This window comes from Hipposideros armiger, unplaced genomic scaffold (genome assembly GCF_001890085.2).
Source record: "Hipposideros armiger isolate ML-2016 unplaced genomic scaffold, ASM189008v1 scaffold_246, whole genome shotgun sequence".
Taxonomy (NCBI): Eukaryota; Metazoa; Chordata; class Mammalia; order Chiroptera; family Hipposideridae; genus Hipposideros; species Hipposideros armiger.
The window spans coordinates 396967-419903 of record NW_017731596.1 but is presented as its reverse complement, the minus strand read 5'-3'; the positions used below and the strand labels follow the sequence as shown (position 1 = coordinate 419903).

At 44.9% G+C, this 22937-nt stretch overlaps 1 protein-coding gene across 1 annotated transcript in view; it reads left to right on the top strand.

Annotated features, from left to right (window-relative positions):
• The first annotated feature begins 12698 nt into the window (after positions 1-12698).
• B3GALT5 (beta-1,3-galactosyltransferase 5) overlaps positions 12699-22937 on the top strand; it is a 43362-nt gene continuing 33123 nt past the window's right edge. Inside the window, exon 1 of the mRNA XM_019655766.1 lies at positions 12699-13028. The gene's annotated coding sequence lies outside the window, so the exon portion shown is untranslated. The remainder of the gene's footprint in view (positions 13029-22937) is intronic.

Below are 22937 nucleotides of genomic sequence, written 5' to 3'. Positions count from 1 at the left end.
TTCAATTACAGTTGACATACAATATTATATTAGTTTCAGATGTACAACATAGTGATTAGACATTTATATAACTTTCAAAGTGATCACCCATATAAACCTAGTACCCACCTGACACCATACAGTTATTACAATATTATTGGTTATTTCCCTATACTTTATATCCCTATGACTATTTTGTAACTACCAATTGTGTTTCTTAATTCCCTCACCTTTTCCATTCTGCCCCCACCCCCTTCCCATCTATCAACCCGATAGATCTAGTATCCATCTGACACCATACATAGTTATCCCAATATTATTGACTATATTCCCTGTGCTATACCCTACATTCCCATGACTACTTTGTAACTGTGAATTTGTACTTCTTAATTCCTTCCCCTTTTACACTCTCCCCCTAACCCCCCTCCCATCTGGCAACCATCAAAATGCTCTCTGTGTCTATGAGTTTGTTTCTGTTTTTTTGTTTCTTTATTTTGTTCTTTAGATTCCACTTATAAGTGAAATCATATGACATTGGTCTTTCTCTGTCTGACTTACTCCACTCAGCACAATACCCCCTAGGTCCACCCATGTTGTTGCAGATGGCAAGATTTCATTCTTTTTTATGGCTGAACAATATCCCTTTGTATATATGTACCACCTCCTCTTTATCCGTTCATCCATTGATGGACACCCAGTCTGACTCCACATCTTGGCCATTGTAAACAATGCTGCAATGAACATATGGATGCACATGTCCCATCAAAGTAGCGTGTTTTTTTTTTCTGTTTCTTCGGATAAATACCCAGAGATGGGATTACTGGGTCCTTCTTTGTCTCTTGTTATAGCCTTTGTTTTAGAGTCTATTTTGTGTGGCATAAGTATTGCTACTCCGCTTGTTTGTTTGTTTCCATTTTCATGAACTAGCTATTCCTATCCCTTTACTCTCAGTCTGTATGTGTCTTTTGATCTGAAGTGGGTCTCTTACAGGCAGCATAAGTAAGGATCTTGTTTTCTTATCCATTCAGCCACCCTATTTTTTTATTGGAGCATTTAATCCACTTAAATTGAAAGTAATTGATAGATATGTAGTTATTACCATTTTATTATTCTTATTTTTTGATCATTTTTGTTTTTTTCTTCTTAAGTCCCTCTAACATTCCTTGTAATACTGGTTTGATGGTGATGAACTCTTTTCACTTTTTCTTGTCTGGGAAGCTCTTTATCCATCCTTTGATTCTAAATGATAGCTTTGCTGAGTAGAGTAATCTTGGTTGTCAGCCCTTGCTTTTCATCACTTTAAATATTTCCTGCCAATCCCTTCTGGCCTGCAAAGTTTCTGTTGAGAAATCATCTGACAGTCTTATGAGAGCTCCCTTGTGGGTAACTAACTGCTTTTCTCTTGCTGCTTTTAAGATTCTTTTTTTGTCTTTAACCTTTGGCATTTTAATTATGATGTGTCTTGGTGTGGGCCTGTTTGGGTTCATCTTGTTTGGGACTCTCTGCACTTCCTGGACTTGTATGTCTATTTCCTTTGCCAGGTTAGGGAAGTTTTCTGTCATTATATCTTCAAATGGGTTTTCAGTTTCTTGCTTTCTCTCTCTTCTTCTGGTACCCCTATGATGTGAATGTTGGTACACTTGAGGTTGTCCCAGAGGCCCCTTAAACTATCCTCATTTTTTTAATATTCTTTTTTTCTCTTTGCTGTTCTGATTGTGTGTTTTTTGCTACCGTATCTTCCAACTCGTTGATTTAATTTTCTGCTTTGTCTAATCTATTGTTGATTCCCTGTAATGTATTCTTTATTTCAGTTATTGTATTCTTCATTTTTGACTAATTCTTTTTTACGTTTTCTATGTCCATTTTTATGATTTCTATCTCTTTGTTGAAGTTCTCCCTGAGATCACTGAGCATCCTTATAACCAGTGTTTTGAACTCTGCATCTGGTAGATTGCTTGTCTCTATTTTGTTTAAATCTTTTTCTGGCGCTTTGTTCTTTTTTTTCCATTTGGGACATGTTTCTTTGTTTCCTCATTTTGCTGCCTCTCTGTTTGTTTCTGTATATTAGGCAAGGCTGCTATGCCTCCTGGTCTTAGTAGAGTGGCCTTATGTAGTAGGTGTCCTGTGGGGCCCGATGGCACAGTCTCCCTGGTCACCTGAGTTGGGTGTTTCAGGTGTGTCCCTTGTGAATGTTGTGCGCCAGAGAATTCAGAGCCTTCCCATATGTCCCTGATGCCTTTTGAACTGCTGCCGCAGCACTGGAGCTCGGAGCGAGTGAGTCCATCAGCGAGTAAGACCATGGGCGGGCCCTTTAGGAGGAGCACCTGAGACCCCAGCTGTACTTTGTCTCTCACTCAGCCACAACCTCTGTTGGTTTCCCCCCTGCTGTGGGGACTTCTCTGTCCAGCACTGGAACCCAGGGCTGGGGAGCCTGTTGTGGGACTGGGACCCTCGCTTCTCAGGAGGGACCTCTGCAGCCAAGGTATTCCTCCTGATTTTTAATGGTCACACATGGGTATGGGACTAGCCTGTTCTGTATCTCTACCCTCCACCCCCGGTCTTGAGGTGGCTTCTGCATGTCCTTAGTTATAGGACTTCCGTTCAGCTAGTCTTCAGGTGATTCTCAATGATGGCTCTTCCATAGTTTAGTTGTAATTGATGTGTTCCTGAAAGGAGGCAAACAGCATTTACCTATCCACTATCTTGACTGAAAATCCTAAGTTTTAGGATTTGTATTCATAATGCACAATCAGTTTGGAGGAATGACTGGCCGAGATGGCAAAGCCAGGAGGAATTTGTAGTTGGGATTTTAACACTCAATTTGGATTCAACAAAGGCAGGCAACCTGAGGTGGGAGCCAAGGGTGATTGCAGAGGACACCCAATAAATTAAAAATGAGTGTTTCGAGAGCTCTTGAAGCAGGCTGAGTGTAAAGGCTATGCCAAAGAAGGCCTTGTCTTTGCTTGTTCCACAGAACCCTACCAGGAAGAACTGGCCTTATAAATTATTGAATGGCAACTTCTTTTACCAATGGGGAACGTCTCCCAACTTCAGGACATCTATTATTATCACTAAAAATATAAATGTAGTGAAATTTACAGGGCTCCATTTAGAGACTGGAAAACCTAGACATTAAACACAAACCATTTTTTTTAATGCTGTAAAATAATATTAGTGACATATCTTTTTTATGATCTCCTTTCTAAGATTAAAGCCATTGATGAGGACAATACCTGTTACTGTCTCTATTGTGAGACCCGGGTGAATTACTTTAAACTCTCTGCCCCAGACAGAAGCCAGTATCCACTGCAAAGTTCTACCTTCCCTTTACTTAAATAAATAAAACTATTCAGTTTGCTTGGTTTTCTAAATTTATTAATTTAACTCCAGTGGCTCAATTCATTCCAGAATTTTACTCACTAATGCAGAATTTTACTGCAGTTTCTTACATGAGGGAGTTCCTCTATGGTTGACAGTAATTCTGTCCACAGGAATACATGACAATGTCCTGTTTATGGTACTATGGGTGGAACTTGGCTAACAAAAAGGATCCTGATTTATTTGTAGGTAGCTCCCAATAGGATGCATTGTTGGAATATTAATTGTATGATGCTAGTGCTCTTCAGCAGATAAGAACTCGGTAAACATTCATAGGCTCAAGTAATTTCCAAAAGTCCTTTCATGGTGACCAGGGCTTGATGTAAGCCGCAGAATGAACCAACACACCATTCCCCAAATACCATTCCATGCCTGGAATCAAACAGATGAAGCAAGATACAAATTTCATTGTCCCTCCCAGGCCCCTGCCACTGGCACCCTCTTCCTTTCCTGTGGCAGAGGCTGCTGTCCTTGGTCGTGGCAGGCATGACTTGGGCCACTGCCTCCCACTGAAATGCACCTGTCTCGTGTTCCAGCACATAGCCGCGTGTGCGATCCCTTCTGCAAATAACATTCTAGTTTTCAGCTTAGCTCTTCCACATTTTAGCCTGAAATGCCTGACAAGTGACTGTACCCAGCGATGGGGGTGAGAAACCAAGAACAAAAAGAGCTGACCTCTCTTCCTCCTTCCCTTTCGAGCTGCAGGCTACAGGGGGTGTCCTTCTAAGGGGTCACAGCAAGGCAGGCAGTGGTTTTGTCAGTGTCCACTCATGCACTACTTACCACTTACATGGTAACACTATGTGAGCTTCGGGGCATAGAAACAAATGACTCCAACTGAAATGACAGACACAGGAGCCGACAAACAGCAGCGCCAGTGGTACCATGTGGTGAGGGCTACTGCAAGGGCAGGGACAAACATGGCAGGGGGATGGCGTCACCAACTCTGAACAGGGGAGAGAAAGGTGGCATTTGGTGTAGATTTTGATGGATGAGTAAGAGTTTTCTAGGGACCTGGGGAAGGGAAGCGTAGGAAGGAGAGGAATAAATAACAGTAGACTGTGTGTCACAAGTGGGAGAGTGACAGCATGGTTGGTGTGAGGGGCTGTGCAGCACCTGCCCGGTATTGAGGCCAGGTGAGCAGTGGAGGTCAAATTATGAATGGCTTTTCAGTGTCTGCATGCACCTGGCTAGGAGTGATCAGTTTTCAAGCAAGGGCCCGATTTAATTAAGTCGGATTCTCCCCGCAGTGGCGCTCAGGAGGAGGCGGATCCCGGGGTGCTGAGAGGCCTGGACTGGGGTGGAGGGAGAAGCTGGACTTAGCAGGCGGGAGAAGGGAAAACTGGTCGGATTCAGCGAGGGACAGAGAAGAGGGACCTGAGGCCCCTGTCCCGGATGCCAGGCTGGACCGTGACATGGCAGATCCCGAAAGACGATGGGAGGCGGTCGCGCCGGCTGGTGGGGAAGCCTGTAACGACGACTGCTCCGCTCGGTCCTCCCTTCTCAGACGGGAAGGATCTGTCTGCCCGCTCAGCGTCTCACCCCTGCCCACCTACCTCACAGTCTTGTGAGCGGTGGCCATCGTTGGAAAACAGACAGGCAGTGGCACTTGACAGAGAGGCAGAGCCACGGCCCCGGCTGTCCTCACTATGTCCAGGCTCAAGGAGATGCGGCTGGAGCAGGGGCGCCGCGGCCCTGGGAAGGCCCGTGCACACATTTCTGTGGGAGGCAGGGGTTTTGGCTGGTGTAGGTGTGCTCATGCCTGAACCTTCTGTAAACGGGGAGCCAGCCAAGTGACTAGGGCCTGGTTCTCAACCAAATGAGTAGACGTGCTTTCCCGCTTGCATTTTCTTGGACAATGCATCTGAGAACTCTGTCCTTCCTCAGCTGCATGGGGGAGGGGGAGGCAGGGAGGGTGGTGAGGGTGGAGGGGGGCGGTGCTCGGCAAGGCAGAAAGTGCTGAGAAAGGCATGTTTTCCGGGCTCTGGAGAGAGATGGAGCCTACTTGAAAAGCATTCCATAAACACTTGGCTTTTCTTAAAACATTCAAATTTGATTCCAAACACAGCAGTTATTTTGTGCCCTGTTGACTTTGGAGAGAGTGTAGTCTGGCTCCACAAATATCAGAAACTAAAGTTCACTTCTCAAAGTGCCTCAGCGAGCTCCCTCTTGGCTGTGTTCATGAACTTAAATGGCATGTTACCAAATGACTGTCAGATAATAGCAGAAATAACGGATCTGTCACATCATTATGTATTTCCTGATTTATTTTGCTTCAGAACACCATTATCCAAAGCCAGTCTCTTCGAACATTAATGCTCTTTGAAAATGGATTGCATCATTAGATAAGTTTAGAAAAGGCTGCGTTCCTTATGCCGCTCTTGAACATTCACAATAAAGGCTCTGAGAAGTCCTGCACTAAAAAACCCCCAAAACTTATAGTAATGTACAACATGATGACTATAGTTAACCATACTGTTCTATATATTTGCAAGTTGCTAAGAGAATAGATCTTGAAAGTTCTCATGACATTGAAAAAATTGCAACTATGTAAGGTGATGGATATTAACTAAACTTATTGTGGTGATCACTTCCCAACACACATGTATATCTAATCACTAAGTTGTACACCTTAAACTTATACAGTATTATAGGAAAATTATAGCTCAGTAAAATTGAAAAAAATTGTACAGAGAGGGTCTCCCAAAATTGTGAGTACATGAGACCCTGGACTCTGTCTTTTGTTTCTTGAATACATTTTTAGCATCCAGGGGACAGACTTTTGAAGAAACTGCCCTAGCACACACAAATCACGAGAACCTTTAAAAGTCACGTTCTTGAGTCCATAAAATCAAAAGGCAAGTTGAAAAACCCCAGGTAATGGACTGCAGGGCTGTTCCCTGACCTCTAGAAAGCGTCTTTCTCTTTTTGCATTCATCTTTATTTTCCCCCTTTTACCTGGTCTCTAATTAATTTTTCTTATTGCTCTCCACCCTATTCCTGGACGTTTTGCCTCAGACAAAAGTAGGGTAGTTGGTTCTCTATCTCTTTTTTAAAGGTATCTCATCCAGCTTCCAGCCCAGGGGCTAATTACGACTTTATGGGTTTCTTCCTTTGCTAACTTCTGCCAGCTCCCCACTCGCTTAAGGCTAAAGCGAGGAGCACTGTATCCTTAATTCCTTCCCCCCACTGTAGATTTTAGATTCGTAATATTTATGATAAAAATCTGTGGGAGGAATTAGGTGGGCTAACAAAGTAACATAACACATATTATAACGTTTGGTTGTTTCTGGTTGGCAGGAAGTTGCTTTACGTGGGCCAATTATGTGATCTTTTTGTGCCTCAGGGTTCTCGCCTGTTAAATGGGGACAAAATAGCACCTACCTCACATAACTGTAGTGAGAAATAAATGAGTTAATGCTTGTCAAATCATATAGAATAATGACCGGTAAGAGTCTTAATAACAATAATAATTTTACTTCTAAAAATGATACTGAAGTGAGTTTTCCTAAACTGAGTATGATCAGTTCTTTCTCCCACGCTTTATTCAGTAAAACCAGTAATGAAAATGTCTGGAAAATAGAGCCTTCACATCACAGCATTATTCATTTATTCACCAAGCATTGCTAGCACTTTTTAATTTATTTTGGAGCTCAAAAGCCCTTCTGTGGGCACTTGAACAGCCAGACAAAGGACCCTGGAACAGCAGGAGTTTGGAAGTTTCCGAGGGGGGAATCAGCCTGGGTCCTGGTCCTCGCCCCCCTCCCCCCACCCCCTCCCTCACCCTCACTTCCTAGAGATGTAATTTCCTGAACCATCAGAGCTGGCATGCACTGAGGGCTCACTACGTGCTCGCCACAGTTCAAAGCACCTTTCCTGCCATCTCCGTTGTGGATGCAGGACCCTGAGTTGACAAGAGGCCACGGCACTGCTAAATGGCTTTGGAGCCCATGCTGTCATTCACCACTGGGTGTCAGTTTCATTTGAAAAATAAGAACTCCTCCGGTGCACTCTGTCCGGCGGGGCTCTCAGAAGCTGAGTGAGACTGCTTACATAAAAAGTGCTTTGAAAGCGGCAGTGTTCCGTGGCAGAAGAGGTCCTTCAAACCTCCCTGCAGCTTGTGGTTTGACTGTGACTTCACTTCCTAGAGAGGAGCTAAAGTAAGCACACCGTTGATTAATATTTTGTTTCCTTCTAGTTCTAACTGTCCCATCCTCGGTCTGGAGAAGTTAAAGCAGCAGGAGGCATAATCCTAGGGGTGTAAGATGAAGGTGTCTCTGGGCCAATGGAAGAAAGAAGGGTGTTGTGTGGGCTGGAGGCTCTCCACCCCCCACCTCAACAGAACAGCTCTGACCTAAATCATTTCAGAATATTGGAGGCACACACACATTCTACTTGACAAAAGAGTTTCTGATGCTCAAAAAATATTTGGAAAACAAAAAATGAAGTCCAGCCCCCAGTGAGAACCACCGGCTCTCTTCCTCTGTATGCGCATCACACGTTGTTAATCTGTTCACATTCACGTCCAGGTCCAACTCCTAACATGGTCTGTTATTGACCAGTTGGTCTCTCTCTGCCACTGGGTGTCCCCGAAGGAGAAAGAGAATGACTTTCATCTTTTTTATGTGCCCTCCGCAAAGGATGATGAATGTATTAAGCCAATGCTCCAGGATTTATGCACTTGAAACGAATGTCCTGTCTTGCAAATGGTCCTGGGAGTGGACCTTCTCTTCAATGTGCTTCTCTAGGAGCTGCTTGCAGAGCTCAGGGCATGTAAAAGTCTCCTCAATCGTAGAAAAATCTGAGTGTGAAGTTGATTTTCAACACCTCAAAGAAATCATTTAGCACCAGGAAGAAAGCTTCTCAGACAAGAATGAGATGGCCCTCTAAGAACAGGTTTCTTGAGATTGCCACCAAAGACATTGTTGAGGTAGGGGTGTGGCTTCCTAATATGACAATGAAACATGGAATTACAACAAAAGATGACTTAGAATTGTTAAGTATTATCACACTGAAAGCACAGGGTGCCCCAGGAGTGTCCCCGGCCTTTGGTTGCGCTGGTGGCGCTATCTGAAATGCCCAGGACGACTCTGTCACCACACTCACTGTGTGGCCTGGGAGCTGACAGGGCAGCCCCGTCACAGCAGAGCCAGAGGCTGCAGGAGCCAGCTGCGCAGGCCCTTTGCGCCCTTCCCTCCCCATCACCCATCCAGCGTGGAGCTTCTAGCCTCAGGTTCAAGATGAACATCTATTTTAGGGTCTGGTGAGCTTCATTCAGATCCTCAGGTCCTCAGTGGAGATTCGAGGGGAGCATACCCCTGGGTGAATGATGGAACATGATGATGAGAATTTAGTACAAACAGCCACCCCAACAGCTGAGAATCCGTGGTCATTTTCTAAGAAAAACTTGGGTTTTTCATGTGCCAGAAACTTGCATTATTCTGGAATAATAAAAGAAAATACTTCCACGAAAGTACGAAATACAAAACTTAATGATGCAAGTTTATATACTGCTAACTGGACTTGGGCTGTGTGTGGCCTGAGGGCTGGAGGGCTCTATTTTTTCAGAGGTGACGGGAGTCATGTGAACGCAGCCGTCCTCCCCTAATCTGTTCTGAAACCAGTGTCGACTGCCCTCTGTGGTCCCACTCACAGTGTGAGTCCCATCACTGTCTGGGAAGGTGTGGTCCCATCTACTTAGAGGATGAGGGGCCACAGTCTCCCTGACCTAGGGGGTGACTGGCCATAGTCTTGTCGTGTCATAACCACAGGGGCCATCCTGCTCCAGCCATGGTTCCTCGGCCCCCCCCCCTGGAGGGGTGGGGATTACAATGACGCTGCAGCCCCCACCCAGGTGGGGAATAGCCAGCCTCTTTGTGGGGGATGGGGTCAGCCCAGGTGGGCCAGGTTTTTGTGGGCCTTGCGAGCAGGATGTCCCCCTGATGGGGCAGCAGTGTGCCCCACTGGGGCCCCAGGACTGTTAGCCACACCCCGGGCACGTACACCAGATGCTACGAAACAGCCCTTTCCTCGGAGTGCAGAATATCAGCTCCCACAGCCCTCACCTTGCCCCACGACAGCTTTGTTTAACGTTTCAGAAAACTGCTGTGGGCCTGAAAATCCTTTCTGGCACACTTATTCTAATTAGGGTAGTGGTGTTCCCTAGAGAACACGATTTTCCAGGCCTCAAAGAACCTCTGATCAGTTCTCTAAATTTGCACGAGAGTCACTGGCACTGTCTCAGCCACAGAGGCTGGGTCTACCCAGGTCCTTCCATCAGAAGTACAGGATTTCCTGCTGGCCAGCCTCTGACCTCTGTGAGATGAGGGAGAAGTATGCACCCCGCCCCCATCAGCAGCATGGATAAATTGGGGAGGACCTTCCCGTGCCCCCAGCGACTTCCTGAGACCCTACTCAATGGCATAAAAGAGCTCCCCGCTTTCTCAGTTCCCTCTGGCCACCGCTCACATCCCTGCCCTTTGTTTGTTCATGCCTTCACTTATTTATTCAATAAATATTGTTGAACAATAGTCTGTGCCAGGCCGAACCTTCTGCTGGGGACACGGTGGTGCGCCCTGAAGTCCTGTACTGGAAGGGGCCCGCAGAGCACCAGAGGAGTAGATGGACTCGGTAGGCGGAGATGTCAGGCAGCAAAGCAGGACCAAGGGCAGGGGTGTGGGGTGTGGGGTGAGGGGCTGTGTGCATTAGACAGTGTTCGGGGAAGGACCGCCTGCCGGGTGGTCTCTGAGCAAGATTTGGGTGAAGCCAGGGAGAGTCCTCTGAATATCTGGGAGAGGAACATTCCATAAGAGGGAAGAGGGGGAGCACAGATCCTCAGATGGGAATAATCCTGGCCAGTTTAAGAAGCACAAGAAGGCTGTTGTTTGGCCAGGGGCCCCATTATGTAGTAGATATAACCTTCCAGTCTGAGAAATTGCCCTCTTCCATGGGGCCATCACGGATAAAATGTGCTCTGCTGCTATTTGTGGGGTGCTGGGTCCCATGCCTTCCTATGAGAGCGAGACTCTCTACGGGGTCATTTCCTGCCCTCAGGACACGTGTCAACGTCTGGAGACAACTGTGCACGCACGCACACATACGTGTGTGTGTGTGGTGTGTGTGGTGTGTGTGGTTGTGTGTGTGTGTGTGGTGTGTGTGTGTGTGTGGTGTGTGTGTGTGTGTGGTGTGTGTGTGTGTGTGTGGTGTGTGTGTGTGTGGTGTGTGTGCGGTGTGGTGTGTGCAGTGTGTGCAGTGTGGTGTGCTCCTGGCATCTAGCAGATAGGGGCCATGGGTCCTGCTAAGCATCCTTCAACACACAGGACAGTCCCCCCAACAAAGAACCAAAATATCAGTTGTGCTGACGTTGGGAGCTGCTGAGGTTAGAGTCTCAGCAGCCTGGGGAGTCTGGATGTTTGACTGGCAGTCACGGTCCATGCTCTGGAAGTGGTGTGGGATGAGGGCTGGGGACATATGGGTAGGAGTGCAGCTGCCTCTCAAGGGGAACAGTTTGCATGGCCTAGCCACAGGGGAGGGGACAGAGCAGGCCACTGGAGGGCTCCTTTCGCAGGCAGCGTCACAAAGGCCAGCCTCAGGGCTGCAGATGGAGCTCCGGTCCAGGAACTGAGCTTTCACTTACATGACAGGTGTGTCCACGGCTATGTGATTTGTGCACACTGACCTAGCGGCCTGGCTGGCTCCGTTAGCCCATTTTCCACATGGTAATACTGAGCCGTGGGCAGGCAGATTCCTGGCTCAGGGCCTCCCCTCTGCCCGGAAGCCTCTCTCCTCACTTTCCTGTGGCCTTGTCATCATTCCAGTCTCAGCTGGAACATCTTCTCCTGCAGAGGCCCTGCTGGGACACTAGCTCTCCACCTCTCAGCTCTGTTCTCCTGGGGTACCATTTCTGGGGGCCCGCACTTTCCTTGCTCTCTTCATCTCAATTAAAAACACCTGCCCTGTGTCACAGTCCCTTGGGATGCCCAAAGCTAGTCAGGTGAGCCAACTGAGGTAAGGTGTCTGTGGCTGACAGAGGTGTGACACATGGAGGCAAAGGGGGCATAGGCAGGGAGGGAGAGGGCAGAGGTGTGGAGGGAGAGCGGATTTTACCTCATTAGCCCTCTGGGCTGGTGCCAGCCCCATCAAATGGCTGTGAGGCTGCATCCTGCTTGGCTGTGCTGGCTAACAGCGCTCAGTTGGTGGTGCCAGGCCCATTTGGTCACCCCAGGAGTCTGATGCATAAAAGCCTGGATGCTTGCAGAAGCTCTGGGGAGTGGAACCATCCAGGCTGCTGAGCGAGTGCCCCCCCCCCTGCTACTGGGTCCTTGCTCCTCAGCCCCTCCCTCCAACCCACAGCTTCTCCTTCTGGAGGCTTCTTTCTTTCTCTGAAACCCTCAACCGATTCTGCATCTTTTAAGACTTGGCAGTCCATCTCACTAAATATTTGCGGAAGGGGGAGGGGTCTTCTTCACCCCTCCCCCACGTTAGCTCACTTCATCTTTGTCCAGGAAGGATCACATGCTAACCACCGGGAAATAAGGCCTGGCATTGTTCTGACGCTACTGAAGATGCGCGATCAAGGGAAAGACGTCCGATTCGTTTGGCTTGTGGCGGAGCCTGAGCACTAGGGATTATCAAAAATTTCCAGGCGATTTTACTGTGCAGCCAGGGCTGACAACTACTGAATCAGGCGAACAATGATATGTTACCAACTCGATCTCTCTCTCTCTCTCTACACACACACACACACACACACACACACACACACACACGCGCGCGCGCACACACGCACGCACACACACACGCACATACACACACACCACACACACGCACGCACGCACGCACGCACACAATTTGTATATTTTTCCCACCAGAGAAAGCTGGGGTTCCACAGGCAACATCTCATCTATCTCACTAATCATCCCCTTTAATTAATTTCTCTGTGCCTCAGTTTCCTCATCCCTGAAATGGGAATTGGAATAGCACCCACTTCACTCAGTTGTCCTAAGGATTAAACAGCCCCATAACTTCCCATTCCCTCACCTGACCTTGACTCATGGCTCATTACCAAACCGTTTGCTATGAAAAAGCATCTCTTTTCTGGAAGGGGGGAGGGTGTTCTTTCTGGAGGCATGTGGGGTTTGGGGGAGCACAGGACCGCGCTGCCTTCCCTGGACGGAGAGTGTTTTCAAAGTTAACTCTGGGACCATCCCCTGGGAGGGCAGGAGGTGAACTCAAAGAATCCACCTAAAGGGATGTGAGCAAATTCCACAGCCGCGAGCGTCTGGTGCTCAGGGAAGACGCTGTTCCCTCTGGGCCGCGGAGGTGCACGCTGCACAGCGCCTGCCAGCTCCCCCTGCGCTCAGCGCGGGGCTTCTGCCCGTTCCCGGAGCTGCTCGCCCGGCGAGGGCTGGGGTTCGGGGCGACCCCCAGCCGCCGCGCCCCGCGTGTCCCGCCCCGCCGCCAGCCTCCTCACCTATCAGCTTTCCCGTGCGCGTCGCCACCCCGCTCCGCCCACCTCCGAAGGGCTGCGCGGAGGGGAAGGCAGCGCTCGGCCTGGACCAGCTCCTCCGAGGACCGGCCGCCGGCCGGGCTGTGCCGGCCCCGCTGTGGCTCTGAGCTCGCCGCGGCTGCAGCCCAGCCGGGCCGCGGAGCGAGGGAGTGCCCGGCGCATGGTGAGGGCCAGGAGGCGCGGGCGCGGGGGGCGCGGGACCCAGGGGTGGCGCGGGTGCTGGGGACGCCGGGGAGCGGGGGTTCCAGCGGGGCGCGAGGGACCCGGGAGCAGGCGCGCGGGGGCCGGGGGTGGCGGGGCGCGGGGACGCAGGGATCGGGGGGCCGGAGAGCTTGGGGCAGCAGTGGCGCGGGGAGCGCGGGGCCGAGGAAGGTGCGGGCGCTGGGACCCGGGCAGCCGGGTGCGCTTTTGGCCGCTGAGCACGTCCCAAGACCGCATACTGCAGACTTGTCCTCTTTTTCTTCTTCTTTTTTTCTTTTTTATATTAAGGAAAAGGAAATGGTTACAGGCCAAATTTGATGAAATTTGGTCTAACAGTGTATTCATTTAAAAAAAATTTTTAAAAATATTTATTTATTTATTTTAATTTATTTTTTTATTTTTTGGTGAGAAAATTCCAGTTCTACTCTCAGCAAATTTCAGTTATACAACACAGTGTAATCAACTGTAGTCACGTTATACCTTAGATCCTCGGAACCTCCCCCCGTGTTCTCAGTCCCAACGCCTGGCAACCGCTTTTCTACTGTTTCTATGAGTTTGACTTTTTTTTTCTTTTGATTCCACATATACCGGTAAGCGATACCGTGGAGTGTTTATCTTTGCAGGTATGGCTCATTTCCCTTAGCGGGGTGCCCTCTGGCTTCATCCAGGTTGTCAGTCATCTGCAAGCTTCCTTTCTTTTTTAAGGCTGCATAATCCACTATGTGCATACATCGCATTTCCTTGATCTACTTATCCATCCAGACACTTAGGTTGTTTCTATACCTTGGCTGTTATCGATAGTGCTGCAAGGAACACGGGGGTACAGAAATCTCTTTGAGATAATGTTTTCATTTCCTTTGAATTATATACCCAGAAGTGGGATTGCTGGGGAATAAGGTAGTTCTATTAATACTTTTAATGTCTTGAGGAACCTCCATATTGTTTTCCATAGTGGCTGCACCAATTTACATTTCCACCAGCAGTGTCTGAGGGTTCCCTTTTCTCCATATGCTTGGCAGCGTTTGTTAACCTCTTGTTTCTTTTTTTTTTTTTTTTTTAGCTGAGCCATCCTGCCACCTGTTGGCAGCTCAGTGGCAGCTCAGCTCAGGTTGGAAATCTAACCGCCGTGGCTCAGAGCTCAGTACTCTTGAGGGAGCTCTTAACCAACTAAGCCACTGGGCCGACCCTTGTCTTTTTAATAATAGACACCCTAACAGATGTGAAGTGATATCCTGTTGTGTTTTTGATTTGCATTTCCCTGGTGATTAGTGATATTGAGCCTCTTTTCATTTACCTGTTGGCCATTTGCCTGTGCTCTCTGGAAAAATGCCCGTTCAAGTCCTCCCCATTTTAAATTGGATTACTTATGTATTTTTTTTTTTGCTATTTGATAACAGTGTATTCATTTATGAAGTGTTATCCCTATGCATACCATGCACGGAAGAAGCTGTGTAGCTCTGTGGGCACAGTGCAAACATGCTATTAGGGACTTAATATTTATCTCACAGTTAAAATGAATAACCCAACCTGAAAAAAAACAAAACGACTTCTGGGCACAGACAGTTCCCTGAAGAGCGTGGGGGTGGTGAAGGGGCTGATAGGCAATATGGTGAAATGATATCTTTTCATGAAGGACTGTCAGTAGAGTCTTGACGTGGTGGCGAGGATGAGAAGAAAGGCTCTGTCAGTCATTTCTAAGTGCAGTGAGATGCCTTAAGATTTTATAATCAACATTTTGGACGATATCTGTATCAATTGTGTGTGTATATGTGTGAAATATGCTTAGTAGATATGCCCGATAAATATGGCATCTCACTTTTTTTTTTAATACTGTGTCTGTTTCACTTTTTTGTTTGTTTGTTGAGGTTTCTGACTTGTGGGGGATAAATACAGCTCCCAGTAATAGAAAACTCTTTCCAAAAGTGCAGTAATGACATGTTGTGAAGTTATTTTTCACTCTTTTCCTTTATATTAACATGACAAACTTTAAAAAAAAAATCACCTTTTGTAAATACTAACATTACGTCCCATCTGTGCAGCGTCCTCACTGACTATTTCTGCCCTTGCTTCATGAGATGGAGTAGAATTTAGTGGCGATAGAGACCTGGGGAAGTGTCATAGTCCATTGAGTGCTGGGGGTGGGGAATGGTTGCTTTGTGGAGTGTCTTATAGGTAGGAGATTCCTGGAGTCACATTGGTGGGTAAATGCATGTTGATTCTGCCCATTCTTATAAGTAATAAAATATTTCAACTCCGTTATATAGCCTTGGGTATGCCCATCTTTTATGGTGTTTCTTCTTAAACAGTTACGTGTAATACGTCAATTGTTTCAAAGAGAGAGCACTTGGTGTCTTCCTTTTAGTGAAATAAGTCAGAGAAAGACAAATACTGTATGATCTCACTTGTGTGTGGAATCTAACAAAACAAAACAATTCATAGATACAGGGAACAGATTGGTGATTGCCAGAGGTGGGGGGTGGGAGGGTTGACAAAATGGGCGAAGGTGGTCAAAAGGTACAAACTTCCACTTATAAGAGGAGTAAGTCCTGGGGATGTAATGTACAGAATGGCAAAAAATATCTGTATCTGTATCTGTATCTCTAGCTCTGTTATCTCTATCTTTGTCTCATCTTTCTTTTTAAGGAATGGCTGCATATCTATTAAGACCTATTTTCTATCTCATTTTTTCCTTTTCTTTTCAAGTCAGTTCATCTTATATAGTTTCTTTGTTAGGTAAATTAAAAAAAATAATTAAACTCTGACATGTGCAGAGAGGATCTCAATGTGAGGTCCATTGACATTTTGCTCCTGGAAATGCAACTCAGAGTATAAACGCATTTCACTAAGCTGTCACCTCAAAAAAACTGAAGGACAATGTTATCTTTGCAAAGATTTTTCCAGACACGGCACCCTTTCTTGTGTAGGGTTTCTGAGTAGGCACTTTAATAAACGACCACCATTAGTGTCTGATTTTATGAGACCCTACATACATGGTCAGGCTTCCTTGCATGGGTGACAACTTCATCCTTTTATCAGGGGACAGTGGCACAGCCCTCCTTCCTTAGTCCTGCTCCACCTGCTGCAGACTCAGGCCAGTTCAGACCAATCTTGGAAGAGAGTCAGGGGCGCCATGTCCCCTGCCTGGACATGGAGTTGGCCTTGGGCGCTGAGCCAGGCACCGGTGTCCCAGGGGAAGCCTTCGCCTCGCTGGCATGCTTGCCCACTTGACCGGGCCTTTTGATCACATTTCTACTTGGCTTTCCTCCAGGACTAGATCCTGGCCCTGCACTCTGGTTCCAGTGGCTATGAGACCCTGCTTGGCCCTTGTCAGCCTCTCTACCCAGCTGCCTGGGATGCTGACTAGATGAACCTGACAGACCTTGAACTACCACATCCCTGTCCCCTTGAATGTAACTGTCAACAGTCAGGAGCGCACAGCCTCATGCTACCCCTGCCGCCTCCATTGGTGCCCCCCTCCCCCATGACCCCAGGTTCGTAACCCCCTGTGGTGTTCTGCTGGCATTCCTCCTGCTCCCCATGACCTGCCTCTGCTGCCCCTCCCTGCCCCCATCAAAGCCCCTTGAATGGGTGAGGGCTGCTTCTACTCTCCACATTCCAGACTCTTCTTTGCCCTTGGCCTGAGGACAGGGTTTCTTCAAGCTTTGTGACTAACCTCCTGCAGATTAAAAAAAAAAAATTATTGAGGTAACATTGGTTAGTAATATTATATAAATTTTCAGGTGTACATTATAATTCAATACCTACATAGTCAATTGCATCCTTACCACTAAAAGTCTCGTTTCCATCCGTTACCATATATTTGACTCCTTTAACCCGATTCGTCCTTCCCTGAACCCCTATTCCCCTCTGGTAACCACAAGTCTGTTGCCTATCTCTGAGTTTATTTTTGTTTTGTTAGTTCATTTGTTAATTTTTCTTCCCACAGTCCACATGAGTGAAATCGTATGATTTTTGTGCTCCATCTGACTTACTTCACTTAGCATAATACCCTCAAGGCCCATCCATGTTGTCACAAACGGCAATGTTTTATCTTTTTTTTTTTAATGGCCAAGTAATAGTCCATTGAATATACGTACAACGTCTTTCTTCTCCATTCGTCCGTCGAAGGACATTTAGGTTGCTTCCATGTCTTGGCTATTATAACTAGTGTTGCCATGTTCTGACAAGACTTTTCTTTGCCTGCGAAGGGAGTGAGAGTTACCTGAGCCCGTGTCTGAAGAGGGCAAGGTGGAGGGGTGGCTAAGATGACTTACAGAGATTTTGACAACTAAGATGGCCTTCAGTGGAAAGCCAGAATTAGGCGATTTGAGTATCGTGTAATGAGACTCATTTGAAAAACTAAGGTACCAGAAAATTTCCATCTCACTTTGAACATTTCCCCATATCCTCAATAGAAGAACAGAAACCAGGAAGTCGGTTGGGACCAAGTTGGGTAAACAAAGTAGCTGATCGCCTGTTCACTCATTCAATAAATATTCATGTAGAGATAACAGAGTTTGTGCTTGGGTTCACATCCCAGCTATTCCAGGTACTTGCTGTGTGACCTTGGGCAAGTTACTTAACTTCTCTATGCCTCAGTTGAAATTAGAGAAAATGGTAGTACTTATTTCATAGGGGTGGTGTGAGGATTAAATGGTTCTATGAGTATATAGAGCTTTAGAACAGGGCCAGTATGTCCTCAGTGCTACATAAGTTATAGCTGTTATTAGTATTTGTCTATTATGTGCCAAGCACCTTACCATGCTGAATAAGATTGTTTTGGATCAAGAATGAGGCATGAAAATAAAAAAACAAAAAACAAAAAAAACCAAACCTACTTTTCTTTTATTGAATTAAAAATATTCCTGGTTTTAGAAGTAATTGGGGGTATAAATGTGCCAAAACTATTCTGAGCAACAGCAGAGTTGCTGGAATAAAATGACTCATGTCCGGCACGGTGTTTAATTTGTTGTTTAAATTTTGGCCCCTCCCCCTTTTATTTAACCTCTGACTCTCTATAATTATCTGAAACCATGTCTGGGTGTTAAGTTTACAGCTCTCTCTCTCTTCTGTTTCTGCTATTTCTACTTTGTTTATCGTTTTGTGGATGTGGTTTGGCTATGAGTGTGTGTCCTGACCGCTGCGGTTCCCTTTTTAATCTCATTCTTTCGCCTTGTCCTCTTATTTCACTGATTTTATGTTCTTAATGTTTTGTAGCAGCAAATCATTTATTGTAACAGTGGTGTTTTTTGGTAGCTTACTCAGACCATGGTCAACATTTTTAAAGCTTAAAGCACATGGTAATACACAGACAGCTTTTGTAATCATTGTTTAGAAGTAGGAATCATTCCAGTTTGTAATGATACATGCAAATCAACCTCAAGGCTAAAAAAACGTCCCACCTCAGGATGGTACCAGGGAGGGAGAATCAGCCATCCAAGGGTATTTGTCTTGTGCTCACGGAGTGTCACCAGGACCGAGGTGAAAGCTTCTCACCCACTTGTGGGAGTATGTTTTCTTCCAGACTGGCTTCTTCACTTTTCTTTCACACATTTCCTTCCCTTTGCTTTTCCCTTCCTTTCTGTAGTAGTTGTGCGAGCTTGCTCTGCTGTTTCCTTTTATGTAAAGTATGTTTAACAAGGGCAGGTTCAGCTGTACCTTCAGATAGAATCTGAGTGTATTGTCCTTGATTGCATCTCTCCTTATGCGAACTTTATTTGATTTCTTCTGAGAACTTCATTTTGTGATTTGAAAATCATGTTTTGTCTGCTTTTCTGTGGATGTGAGGGAGGGAGAGATGAAGCTGGGATCGTGGATAATTGTGATGGTGGCTTTAGTCTCTATTCGGTTTTCTTGTAATTTTGTTTAATGTTGCTTTCAGGGTACACTCAGGTTTCAGGTTGCCTCCAAACTCAGGATGTAGCTTAGAGGCATCACATTTCCTGTTTCAAATTATAAAGCATTTCCAACTTGATAAACTCTCAGAAGAGTTAGAAAATAACAGACATAAGGTTTGTGTCCATAACCCAGCTCTATTGAGTTCCAACATTTTTCCATACCTGCTTCAAATTTAAACTATAATTCAATGTTAAAACGTCATGAAAGCCCCTCCGTATCTCACCTCCACAATCCTCTGGACCGCCTTTCTTCCCTGCTCACTCTCCTGATTGGTTATCTTTCCAGTGCATGTTTTTACATCACTACTACATATGTGAGTATCCAGATTTAACATGGTATTATTTGCCATTTTTAAGCTTTCTGAAATGGTTTTACATTGTCCTATTATACTACAGCTCTTTTTTAAAAATAACTTTTTACTTTTCAATTACAGTAACATACAATATTATATTAGTTTCAGATGTACAGCATAGTGATCACACAGTTATATAACTCACAAAGTGATCACTCAGATAAGTCTAGCACCCATCTAGCACTCAGATAAAACTATACACAGTTATTGCCATATTATTCACTATATTCCCTATGCTGTACTTTACATCTCCTGCTTATTTGGTAATTACTAATGTGTAGCTCTTAACCCCATCTCCTTTTTGCCCATTCACTCAATGCCCCTCCCAGCTGGCAACCATCAAAATGTTCTCTGTATCTGTGTGTTCATTTCTGTTTTGTTTGTTTGTTTATTTTGTTCTTTTGATTCCACATATATGTGAAATTGTATGACAAATGTCTTTCTCTGTCTGACTTACTCCACTCAGCACAATACTCGAATGTTGCAGATGGCAAGGTTTCATTCTTTTTTATGGCCGAGTAATATTCCATTGTATATATGTACCACCTCTTCTTTATCCATTCATCCATTGGTGGACACCCAGGCTGCCCCCATATCTTGGCCACTGTATATAATGCTGCAATGAACATGTGGATGCACATGTCCCTATCAAGTAGTGTTTTGAGTTTCTTTGGATAAATACCCGGAGGTGGGATTACTGGGTCTTTCTTTGTCTCTTGTTATAGCCTTTGTTTTAAAGCCTATTTTGTCTCCACTTTTTTTGTTTGTTTGTTTCTATTTTCATGAAATATCTTTTTCCCATCCCTTTACTTTCAGTATATGTATATCTTTTGATCTGAAGTGGGTCTCTTGTAGACAGCATATATAAGGGTCTTGTTTTCTTATCTATTCAGCCACACTATCTTTTGATTAGAGCATTTAATCCATTTACATTGAAAGTAATTGTTGATAGATATGTAGTTATTGCCATTTTATTATTCTTATTTTTTATCTTTTTTCTTCTTAAAGAAGTCCTTTTAACATTTCTTGTAATACTGATTTGGTGGTGATGAGTTCCTTTAGCTTTTTTTTTGTCTGGGAAGCTCTTTATCTGTCCTTTGATTCTAAATGATTGTTTTGCTGGCTATAGTAATCTTGGTTGTAGGTCTTTGCTTTTCATCACTGAATATTTAATGTCAATTCCTTTAATCCTGCAAAATTTCTTTTGAGAAATCAACTGACAGTCTTATGGAAGCTTCCTCATAGGTAACTAAGTGTTTTTCTCTTGCTGCTTTGATATTTGGGACTGCCTGCCCTTCCTGGACTTGTATGTCTGTTTTCTTCACCAGGTCAGGGAAGTTTTCTGTCATTATATCTTCAAATGGGTTTTCAATTTCTTGTTTTCTCTCTCTTCTCCTTCTGGTACCCCAATCATGTGAATTTTGGTACACTTGATGTCCCAGAGGCTCCTTAAAAGTACCCTTATTGTTTTGGATTCTTTTTTCTTTTTGCAGTTCCAATTGGTTATTTTCTGCTACCTTATCTTCCAAATCACCGATTAGATCCTCTGCTTCATCTAATCTACTATTGTTTCCATTTAATGTACTCTTTATATCAGTTATAGTATTCTTCATTTCTGACTGGTTCTTTTTTATGTTTTGTATCTCCATTTTTATGTTAAAAATCTCTTTGTTGAAATTCTCCCTGAGATCACTGAGCATCTTTATGACCAGTGCTTTGACCTCTGCATCTGGTAGATTGCTTGCCTCCATTTTGTTTAGTTATGTTTCTGTAGCTTTGTCCTGTTCTTTCATTTGGGACATGTTTCTTTGTCTCCTCATTTTTGCTGCCTCCCCATATTTGTTTCTGTGTACTAGGTAGGGCTGCTATGCCTCCTGGTCTTAGTAGCGTGGCCTTTTGTAGTAGGTGCCCTGTGGGACCCAGTGGCACATTCTTCCTGGTCTCAGCTGAGTGCTCCAGTTGTATCCCTTGTGTAGGTCGTGTGTGCTTTCCTCTTGTAGTTGAGCCTTGGTTGCTATTTGCACGTTAATGGGAGGCACTGACCCTCAGGCTGTTTGTTTGCGAGGACTGGCTATGACTATAGTGGAGCGGCAGTGGTACAGAGGGTGACCCTGTGGAGTAGGGTTCACTTTACCCAGGCTCTGGAGCCAGCCCAATTTGAGGGTGTTGTTTGTGGAGGCAGCCTTGGGGTGCTCCAGAATGGTCCAGGCCACCAGATGTGTGGGTCCCGGGACCTTTTGTGAGGGGCTCTGCCACAGGCCAAGTTCAGCAATAGCCTGTTCCCTGCCTGGCGCCACCTGGCATGAGCCACAAAGCAGTCCACAGATGGGAACCACCCACACTGAGCTTAGAGGTGCCTAGGGAGGCCAAGCTGTGAACCAAGGCCAGCTGCTGCCAGTGCTGTACTTGGGGCTGCTTAGTAAGAGGTATGAAGCAAACCAAAGTCAGATGCTGTTTGTTTAGGGTTTGTAAACCTCTGAGAGACCAGTCCTGACGTGGCTTCTTCTGTATGTCCTTAGTTGTAGAACTTCTGTTCACTAGACTTCAGGCGATTCTCAATAATGGTTGTTCTGAAGTTTAGTTATCATTTTGATGTGGTCATGAGAGGTGGCGAGCACATACAGCATTTACCAACTCCATCATCCTTATACTACAACTGTTTTTCATTATTGTGTTTTTGAAATTTATCTGTGTTGAGACACTCAGCTCTACTTCATTGCATACCCATGTGAGTTTCCTTTAGAGTGTGTATCTAGAAAAGAATAATTAGGGAAAAGGGCATGTATATCTCCCTCTTTCCTAGTTACTGAAGAATGCTTTCCAAGGTAGTTGTACCAGTACACATCTGTGCCGACTGTTTAACTCAGTTGCTCGGTGTCTGTTTCTCCACAACATCACCAATGCTTAGAATTATTGGGTTTAAATTTGTATTAATATGTTGGGTATGAAATGGTATCTCATTGTTTAAATGTGCATTTGCCTGATTCTAGTAAAACATCTTTTCATATATGTATGTAAATATAATAATAGTTTTATATATATAATATAATAACAATTATATATATAGTAACAATTATATATAGTAACAATTATATATAGTAACAATTATATATATATATATATATATGTATGTATATATTCATTCTTTTGTGAATGGCCTGTCATTATCTTTTGCTCATTATATATTTGGGGGGATCTTTTTCTTATTGATGTGCAGAAGTTTATTTAGAAATTCTAAATCCTTCGTTTTAGTAATGTACATTGCAAATATCTACTACTAGTCTGTGACTTGCATTTTTACATTTTGTCGACCAGTATTTTTTCATTTTTAATCTGGTTGAATTTAACAAATTTTCGTTTATTGTTTGTGCTTTCTTCTGTCTTAAGAAATTTCCCCTCACTTTAAAATTTTAAAGATAGTCTCATTTTCTTCTAAAAGTCTTCAAGTTTTTGCTTTTCACTTTCAGGTTTTTAATCCTCCTTGGATTTATTTTTGGTATGTTGTGAGCTAGGGATTCAAAGTTAATTTTTCCATATGAATCATCAGTAGTCCCAGGTCATTAATTCAATAGTCAATCCTTTCTCTGGTGATTTGTAACACCATTTCTGGCATAAATATGT